The sequence below is a fragment of the Heterocephalus glaber genome, unplaced genomic scaffold (assembly GCF_053883595.1).
Source record: "Heterocephalus glaber isolate CG9 unplaced genomic scaffold, H.glaber_assembly_v1.0 deba00001722, whole genome shotgun sequence".
NCBI lineage: Eukaryota > Metazoa > Chordata > Mammalia > Rodentia > Bathyergidae > Heterocephalus > Heterocephalus glaber.
In genome coordinates this window covers 62551-71935 of record NW_028258434.1, presented here as the reverse complement: position 1 = coordinate 71935, position 9385 = coordinate 62551, and the positions used below count along the sequence as shown (strand labels likewise).

Genomic DNA, 9385 nt, shown 5'->3' with positions numbered 1-9385 from the left:
AGCGAGCCCGGAGCTGGGGCTAGTTTAGTGCATGGTGATAGGTATGGGTCTAGTTTGAATCTTTGGCAGGTTGAAATCCTGTTGTTCCAGCACCAATTATTAAATAGGCTATCTTTCAGGGAGGAGGATTTTAGTGAAACTCAAAGAAGCTTAAATCACATGACAGCACCCACCACACCACATGACCTATGAGTCGAGGTCAGGGTCCCCATGACAAGGAGGCACTAGGGATCATGGAACATCTTAGAAAAGAGCCTACAGTCCCAAGAGCTGACGGAGGAAAAGAGGCAGATTGGAGATGTCCAGAGGAAATTGCCAGCACCCTCTTACCACTTAGCTTGGCCACCCGGATCCAGTGCTCCACCACCCTGGCCCTGTCTCCAGCCCTCGTGCTGGGACCCCCAGAGCAGGAGGTGATCGTGCAGTTGGCCACGTGATTAAAATGTGTGGTAGTGGCCCGAACGGTGGGCGCCAGAGGTTCTTTGCCCTTTTTGTTTCTCCGGGTCCAGATGGAGCCCAGGCAGTCCCAGGGCACCACATTCTTGAACAGCTCCTGTGGAGGAAGACAGCATCCCACGGGCAGAACCCACCCCAGAGAGTCGATGGCTTCAGCCATCCACAGGCAGGTGGCCGTGGCCTGAGCTGGAGATCAGGAAGCTGCAGATATGGACAGAGACTTCTGCAAATAGCCGGTGTTCCTCCACTGCCCACTAGTGATGTCCAACTTATGACCTAGGACCTAGCACTGACGTGAAAATCAGTGGCATTGTCCCCGTGACCATCCTCCCAAACCTCCAGCACGCGCAGACATCTGAGTCCCGCTCATTCTGAGGTAGTGTCTTCTTTCCAACCTCACCTGCCCTCTGCTCCTGTGCCCAGATCAGTGGCACATGTCTTGGGACAGCTATGACTGGGGGTCTCTGTGTGGGTATCTGCCGTAGAACCCATGAATCTCAGATGCCTACAAAGTGATAAGGCTGGCCAGGTCTCCTGGGATGATGGCAAGGTGACACATGCTCCTGCCTGCACCTCGGTGCACACCCTCCTCCGCCAGTTGGTCTGACTCCCCGCCCTCTTTCCCAATTGTCCAATCGCAGTTGACATCACAGTCACTGTGTGAAGCGGGCATGGGAGTGCCCTGTCTCTACTGTGGACCTCCACCCAAGGACAGGAGTGGCTTGGGGCTGAGAGACAAGTATAGGTGATGCCGTTGGTAGAAGAAGGAACTTTGATCCGGTAAACTGGGAATGTCAGGACTGAGGAGATCAGTGCGAGAAGGATGGGTGTCCCCTGCCCCACCCCACCCCACAGAGCTCAGCTGCTCACCGCACCCATCAAGGTCAGCTGCTCTGCCAGCAGCTTGGGAGAGAATTCTAAGAGCACCTTCTGCAAGGACCTGTCCTTGTCAGCGGCAGCAGAGAGGCAGGAGTGCTGTGGAGCTGGCTTCTGCTTCTCTCCTGTCTCCCAAGGAGGCTCTTCCTCTGGTGCTGGCTCTGGCTGCAGAGCAGGCCCACGGTGTTCTGGACATGGAGCCGGAGCTAGGAGGAGGAAAGCTCAGCAGTGTCAGTCACTTGCCAGTTCCCTGCGGAGCATAGAAAAGACATCCTGGCCATTTGGGGGATTCCAATGCCCAACCAAAAGCCATGAAAGCCTTCCAGACTGCTGTGGCCCTCACCATCTGTTTTGGCCTCGTGGGGCTCTAGATATTCCACCTGAGCAAGGGGAAGGCACAAGGGAGGCTCCATGTCTGCTCCAGGTGAGTTCACTTGCAAGCCGGCCCTTTTGATCTTGATTTGGGGAATGTCCGGTGGATGGTGCCCTTCGGACCAGGTTTACCAAAATGGGAGAGGCGGCGCCGGGGAGAGACGAGTGAGCAGCAGAGTCAGAGGCCCGGGCTTTTCTTCCACCCTGCCTCTCTGAGACAGCGTCGTGTCTTGTGTGGTCCTCTGTGCCTCGGTGTAGAGGAAAGCAGACCCCACCCCAAGCCCTCTGTGACTGTCCTAGCCTTGGCTGACTTTGTCCCACTAGGCTAATGCTAACATGGGTTTCCACTTCACACTGATGATCCTTTCTGAGCGAGGCAGGCACAAAACTCTGTGCACCTGAGCACTCGGGGCTGGGCTCCAAGCAAAGTAGTCCCAAACAATCCGTACCCCAGCAGGCCGCAATGTTTGCTGTACCTCCAGCCATGAAGTGGGGGCTGCGGGGTGGTGGGGTGGCGGGACAGAGCTCTGACACCTCACAGCCTGCCCCTGTCCAAGCAGGGCCCTTACATACCCTGAGCGCGAGGGGAAGCACTGCCCATGAGAGGTCACGGCTGGCGCTGACGTCCAGGATGGGCACTGGGCTGCCTCTCTCACATGTGGGTTCCTCCTGAACATTAGCTGGAAACATCTGTGGCCAGAGCCGAGCCAAGGTCGGAAAAGGCTCGGATTGCGGTCCTTTCTGTGGCTAGACCTTCAGAAAGCGGCAAAATGGCAACAGCTCATCCTCCCCTCTTCTCTGTCTCCCTCCAAGGGGTCAGGACGGGAGACAGCTTCAGAAGGGCACCCAGTTTCGCTGGGTTCTAATACCGAGGAAGTGAGGTCGCATCCTCAAAGTTTCGCTACAGTTAGGGTGAGGAAGTGGCTTGGGACCAAGGGGCAAGGTGCACTTTGGGTTGCGGTATTTGTTGGGATTTAGTTGCAGGTTTTGGAGTACATTTAGGCTTCTATTATGGCTGAGGGTGGGAGATTCAGTATGAGAAAGTAGGCCTGCAGTTTACATGGTTGTTTATTTTTATTGTGCGGTTCACAATCATTTGAGGAGTGGCTACATGTACATAACAGAGCTTGAAGGGCCGGGGATTTAGCCCAGTGGCACCGTGCCTGCCTCACCAGCACAAGGTCCTGAGTTCAATCCCCGGTACCAAAAGAAAGAAAAACCAAAAATACCAAAACAACAACAACTCATAGTACAGCTTATATATATTACGAGTTTTAGATTTATATACAATTAAGATGGCCACCCAGTTCTCCCATTTCCTGTTATTAATGTCATCCATTAGTCTAGTACATCCTGTACAAGGAGTGAGCAAATATTGATGTACAATTACTAACTAAGATCCACCTTCACCACTTGCTCTCCACAGCAATCTGCAGTCCCGTCCGGGCTGCCACATTGCATTTCATTGTTGCATCCCTCAGACACCCCTTGACTGATGTTTTCACAATTTTTCCTTTTTTCATTTTGGATGAGCTGACAGTTTGGAGGATGACTGAGCTGATATCTTATAGAATGTCCCTCAATTTAAGTTTTCCTGATGTTTCCTTCCTGATTAGATGAGGGTTACATGTTTGGGTGCGTGGCTTTCTGCAGGTGTTCCATGTTCCTGACCGCACCCTCATCCTGGGTCCTCCAGTGCACCTTTGGCTTAACTCTCACAGCTGCATGCGCTGCCCTCTCAGGGACACCCAGCCTGGCCTGCCAGGCCTTCTTTGGAAATTTGGGTGGAAGCCTTCCCAACTCAACTCTTGCGTTCTGCATATCTGTGAAAACAGCACCCTGTAGATGACACAAAGTTCTACCACTGGTTCCAAGCAGTCCTTAGGCCTTTGTGCATCACTGCTGCAGAAGCATCCATGGGCCTGGATGGCTGAGCACCGTGAACTGAATGAATCCCAGGGAACCCGCCGAGGTGGCCCTTCTCACGCAGGGTGCCCTGGGGCTCTCCTCTCAAAACAAAGTCTTTCCCTTTTGCAACTGTGAGCCTTGGAAAGGTTGGGCCTTGTGGGTTCCTTATATGTCTTCAGGGTATCTTTTCCATTGTCCTATTGTAAAGTACTTGATTTCTTTTTAATGCTAATCTTTGATCCACCAGGCTGTCCATTGCTCCATCTTTCCAGGCCTTTCTTTGGGGGGGGGGGTGGAACTGAAATGTTTTTAAATGGGCTTTTGCTCCTCGTTTTCAGCACAAACCTGGCTCAAAGTAGCAAGCAGCATCCATGCTACAGCCTGATATTTAGGCTACCTTGATATTTTCTCCATCAGATGAATGATTCTTCCACCCTTCGTATCAGTCTCACACAAATCTCAGGACATGAACACAATACAGTCCTATTTTCTGCTGGAGCACAACACACATGGCTTGGATCCGACTGCCACTGGCATCCTTCTTCTCAACTGAAACCTCCTAAGTCTGACCTTTCTCATCTGCAATCTATCTGCACTCTGGTCTTCTGTGCTCGGACCAGAATCTTTCATCAAGCTCAGATTAGAGCATTCTAGGGCTGCTTCTCCAGCTGGCATCTCCAAACCTTTCCAAACTGCTGTGGACCACCTCCACAGGCCTCTGAACCACCTGGTGAGGTACAGTCGCTGCAGTGACCAGCAGACTTCTTGTACCAACACCTGTGTCACCCACTTTCTTGTCCCTGAACACAATACTCAGCACTACACATTAAGGGAAGAGAGGTTTGTTTCAGCTCATATTTCAGTTCATAGTTAGCTAGTTCCAGGATGGCAGGATGGCATGTCAGAGGTGCACATTGATAGAAATGCTGCTTGCCTGGTGGAGGCCAGGAGGCACATGGTAAAGTGTGGGCCAGGGAGCAAGATACACCCTCCCGGGTCACACCCGCGCTGACCCACCTCTTCCGACCCGGCCCACATCCTGACACCAAGCCTGGCGTAGCACCCCCATCACCCACTCACCCTCTGGAAGCCCTCACCTCTGGGTGCAAGGGGCTTGAGGGGGACATCCAGATAGAATCCATGACCTGTAGTTTCCATAAAAGGATGCAATTTCTGATAAGTGATCTAGAAGTGTCATAAGAAACCTATGAAATATTTAGAGCATAAAACCTTACAATGTATTGAAGACAATTTTCTTTTCAGTAATGCACGTTATGATGGACAGAATGGGAGTTAGTACTGATGATGAGTCTTTGTTTTAATGTTTTGCTCCAATGCCCTGTTTTGTTTGCAGTAGTAGTTTTCTCCTTGAAGTATTTATAACTGTGGAATGAGTGCACAGATGGGTTTCTGAACTGTGTTTCTTTCCTCATTGCTCTTTTGGTCACTTGTACCTGCATCAGCAGTAGATATGAATTTCACAGAAGCATTGAATAGTGATAATCAAGAAGAGTGTGGCTATCAGGGCTATTTCAGCTTAGGTGATCTCAGACCGAATCAGGTGTGGATGTCAAGGATGTGTGTACGTGACATGTGTTTCACACCTAAATGTTTGAATTAGAAATGCAACAAAGAATGGAAGCTGGGACTGTATTGGGGGAGGATTTAGGCAACGTAATGTCTGAGGAAGAGGATGGGATGTGTACGTTTATGGCCAGGGACAGTTGGAACCCTGTAACAGACACTTTTTGTCACGCACAGTTGTAGGAACATCGCAGCTTATTTTGGGAGAACACCTCCACCTTCAACCCAAGACCTCCATTGTGTACACTTGGGAGGGGATTTTGTTTGGATTAAACCCAATGAGGATAGTCATTTCCGTGGTTATACAGGTTGCTTTTGAATGAATCCTTTACACAAACCCAATCAGAACAAACGTGAAGAATGTCATTTGAAATGATGGAAATGAGAGCCTTGTCATCTTGGGAAATCATCTGAGAGCTGCTACGGCCGCAGGGAAGCCTGGAATAGATAAGAGAAGGTATGCCTAAGAACCCAGAAGCGGAGCCAGGTCTGAGGAAGGAGAACAACACAGTGAATGCTGGAAGTTTTTTAATCCTTCCCGAAGTCAGATGTCAGAATTGAACAAACAAACTAGCTTTTCGTTACTTAAGGCTTTCAAATTTATTTCTTACTTTTAGCCTGAAATATGGTTAAATGATATGGGTCCCAAATTCGGCCATAACAGATGAATGAATGAATTATGGGTGACATGATTTAAAAAATCACTTTAAAATTTATTCCAGTTGAAAAGGATGCATATGCTGCTGTTGGGATGGGAGAGCCCAATGCCTGTTGTGCCTACGAGGAAGAAAAGGAGCAAGTTAAAGTGTGGGCTGACTAAGGCTGAAGAACCTCTGCTAGGACACTTGCTATGGCTGAAGAGAAAGGCCGAGGCAACGGATGGACACGGGTAGGAATGGCCAAAGACTTTTGCCATGGAGACGACCGGGCCCTGAGCAGACAGCGAGCAATATTGTCAGTGTCTTGAGATCAGCAAAGCAGCAGAGGTCTTGGGGCAGAAGGACTGCAGCTTGCAGACTAAGACAGCCCTACACACCAGTGAGGTCACAATGGACCGCCCTTGCTAGCTGGGGAAGAAATCCCACGAGGACAGGACGTGACTGGGCGCTGTGTGGTGGCTGAGCAGCAGGGGAGTCAGGCCCTCCCAGAGACCGGTCGAGCCTTTCTAGAGCTCGTGGAAGGATCAGGACCCCACGGGTCTTGCCAGGTCAGGAGCTCTAGTGTGGCTCAGGTGGGCCCACACCCTCAGGCTGAGGTGGGCACAGGTGCGGCCGGGAAGCTGCCGGGGCCTTGTGGAGAGCGTCGGACACAGGCAGAGCCACTCCTGCACCCACACACCGTACTGTTTTGGACCACACACCTGGGGCAGGGGCCTAGACCCGTCCGGGACTCACCGGGGGCTGCCCCACCGCATCTCCAGAACCTCCCCAAGAGCCAAGGTTGGACCTGCCCCCGAGAGGTGTCACTCACGTGCCGTGCAGGTGTCAAGGGCAGGACCTCGAGGGGAGTGACTTGGTCACCGAGACACGCTACCGGACACACACAAGTTAAGCGAGGAGAGGTTTATCTCGGCTCGAACTTGGGAGAGGTTTCAGTCTCTAGTCAGCAGCTCAAAGGCAGCGCGGCATGGCAGAGGGGCCTGGCAGACAGAAAGCAGAGTCCAGGGAGCAGAGGCAGCGAGAAGAAGGCTTCCAGGCCCTGAAGCAGGCGATTTCTCTCAGCCCAGATCCCACCTCCTGACAACCCAGGTGTACCACGCCCATGAGGCAATCACCTCCCAGAGGCGGCTTGTGAGTGCGTGAGGGTGTGCGGACAGGTAGCTCTAAACTGTCCCCGAGGGAGAGGGATGGGAGGGCGACCTTGGGGGCAGGAGGAGGGGCGCGCATCCCTGCAGGTCAGCTTCCCAAACTGGAGCTCTCTCCTGGGACCAGAGCAGGCGGGGCGTGCTGTGACGCCGAGCGGCCAGCGGAGGGCAGCAGAGCCCTGTGCTGAGATCACGCGCTGAGGTTGCCAGGGTCCCCAGCCCTGCCAGTATTGTATGAGAATGCGTAGCATAAAGAGAATATGTTCGTATATTCGTGCTTATTTCTACCACCTTATTCTGTCTTCCTCTCTGTCTTGCTTCCTCTAAGTAGGCTGGAAGCTTTCCATTATTTCTTTGGAAGTAATTCATCTCACTGTTTCTTTTTCAGAGAGAGAGAGAGAGAGAGAGAGAGAGAGAGAGACAGAGAGAGAGAGAGACAGAGAGACAGAGAGTGTTTAGGTCTTACTCAGTGTCCGAGATCTGAGATTGCTGGGAAGCACCACCACACCTGACTTTTCCTTTTGTCTTGCAGTTAGGAGTGATGTATCTGGTCTCTGGATTTTCCGTAGTGACCTTAGATATCACACCCTGAACTTTTGCTTGTTCAATTTAGGTCTTTAAATTTCTTGATTAACTTTTGTTTGGAAGAGGTTTAGCTTCCAGGAAAACTGAGAGAATGCTGGGCTGGCACAGCTCAGAGCGAGGGCGGGGACCTAGGCTCCCCAGAGGGCGGAGCATCTCCAACAAGCACTCCTTACTCCTCTGCCTAGGAGGACCCTGCCCTTTCCCGGTTATCTGATGGTTTGTTCCTGGGGCCACAGTGACGCCCGGCTGGGACCATTGCCCTGAGGGCTCCGTTGGGCACCTGAGCTGAGCTCCGCAGTGGCACGGGGGGCGGGGGGGGTCTCAAGCGAGCTGTTCACCGCCCTGGCGCTCTGCCTTCCTGTGGCCAGGGGCCTTCCGCCTCCTGTGACACGCGCGCTTCCTTCCTTGTCCCGAAGGCCTCTGGGGGACCCCGGTGGCTGCGCTGAGCTGACAGGGAGAGTGAATTCTGAGCCGCGCTGGTCCCGGCTTCCTCCCTTCCTGTTCGCCCCGCGCTCTGAGCCGCTCCCCTGGCTTCCACACGGTCCCCTGCATGGCAGTGTCCCCGCTGTCCTGGTCCGGGCGGAGGCCTGTAGGGGGGCCGCCTCTGCTGGGCTTCTGCGCCCCGGAAGCTCCTCGCTCCCCGCTCCCCTGGGTGCCCAAGGGCAGAGCACGCAGCGAGCCCGCGCGGTGACCTTGGCCCCTGAGGTGCTGGGTCCCAGGCTGTGCGGGTGGTTCCTGCCCGGTCTGGCCGGTCCTCAGGAAGCACCGGGTCCCCGCCTGCGGAGGAGCCCCTTTCCGCCTCGCGGCCACGCGAGTGTGGACACCAGCGAGCCCGGAGCTGGGGCTAGTTTAGTGCATGGTGATAGGTATGGGTCTAGTTTGAATCTTTGGCAGGTTGAAATCCTGTTGTTCCAGCACCAATTATTAAATAGGCTATCTTTCAGGGAGGAGGATTTTAGTGAAACTCAAAGAAGCTTATATCACATGACAGACGCTGTTCTTCACACCATTTTCTCTTGGCTGGGTACCTGTAGAAAAAATTATGGTCAATACTGTGATGTGGATCAGTTGAATAAGTTACATGGATCCCTACATATGCCTCCACACCTCCTAGGATTAAATTCAGAGTTTATCAAAACTTTATATAATAAGCTACTTGTTACTAGTAGTGGTAAACAGAATCATTCCTTCACTAAATATGTACAGGAAACATGCTAAAATAAATGTAAGAACCCCACACTTCCAATATCCCTCTTGATCATCATGGCCATGCGTTCAACAAATTGCCACTGTTGGTCATCATGAGACTTACCACTGTATCTGCATGGAAATGTAAAAACATGGGTGACAAGTATATGTATGGTAAGACTTTTCTACTGGGACCCTTCAAATAACTTTCTTTATTGTCATTATTGCAAGATTTCATTTCTACCTGGACTCATCAACACTACTTGTATTCTTGATTATTTTATGATGAACATCATTGTTCCAAACCTCATTATCTCATGACTGCTAATATTTAACTTGTTAACTACCATGATGCATAAATGCATAATAATAACCTGAGTACATGAAAGTCATTTGAAATTCCCAGGGTAAATTCTCTCTAAATGTAAGATAATGCAGTAATATGGTTTCTCGAATATGAAATACTCCATTCCTAATCTACATACTTACATTTTTTTAATCATATGATAAAAATTGTAGGGAAACAAACATCACTGACCCAGATATTTGATGATCTAATGGTCAGTCTGGCACAGGCTGTACATGAAAATATTTACTCTAATACAGAAATAT

At 51.3% G+C, this 9385-nt stretch overlaps 1 long non-coding RNA gene across 2 annotated transcripts in view; it reads right to left on the bottom strand.

Moving 5' to 3' along the window:
• Positions 1 to 1683: 1683 nt before the first annotated feature.
• Positions 1684 to 9385, bottom strand: part of LOC147821666 (uncharacterized) — a 29343-nt gene continuing 21641 nt past the window's right edge. Inside the window, exons 4-5 of one of the 2 annotated variants that reach the window (XR_015446711.1) lie at positions 6667 to 8613; positions 1684 to 5973 (exon numbers count right to left, since the gene is read on the bottom strand). This is a non-coding gene — a long non-coding RNA (uncharacterized LOC147821666). The remainder of the gene's footprint in view (positions 5974 to 6666; positions 8614 to 9385) is intronic. The other variant, XR_015446713.1, reaches the window with a different exon arrangement.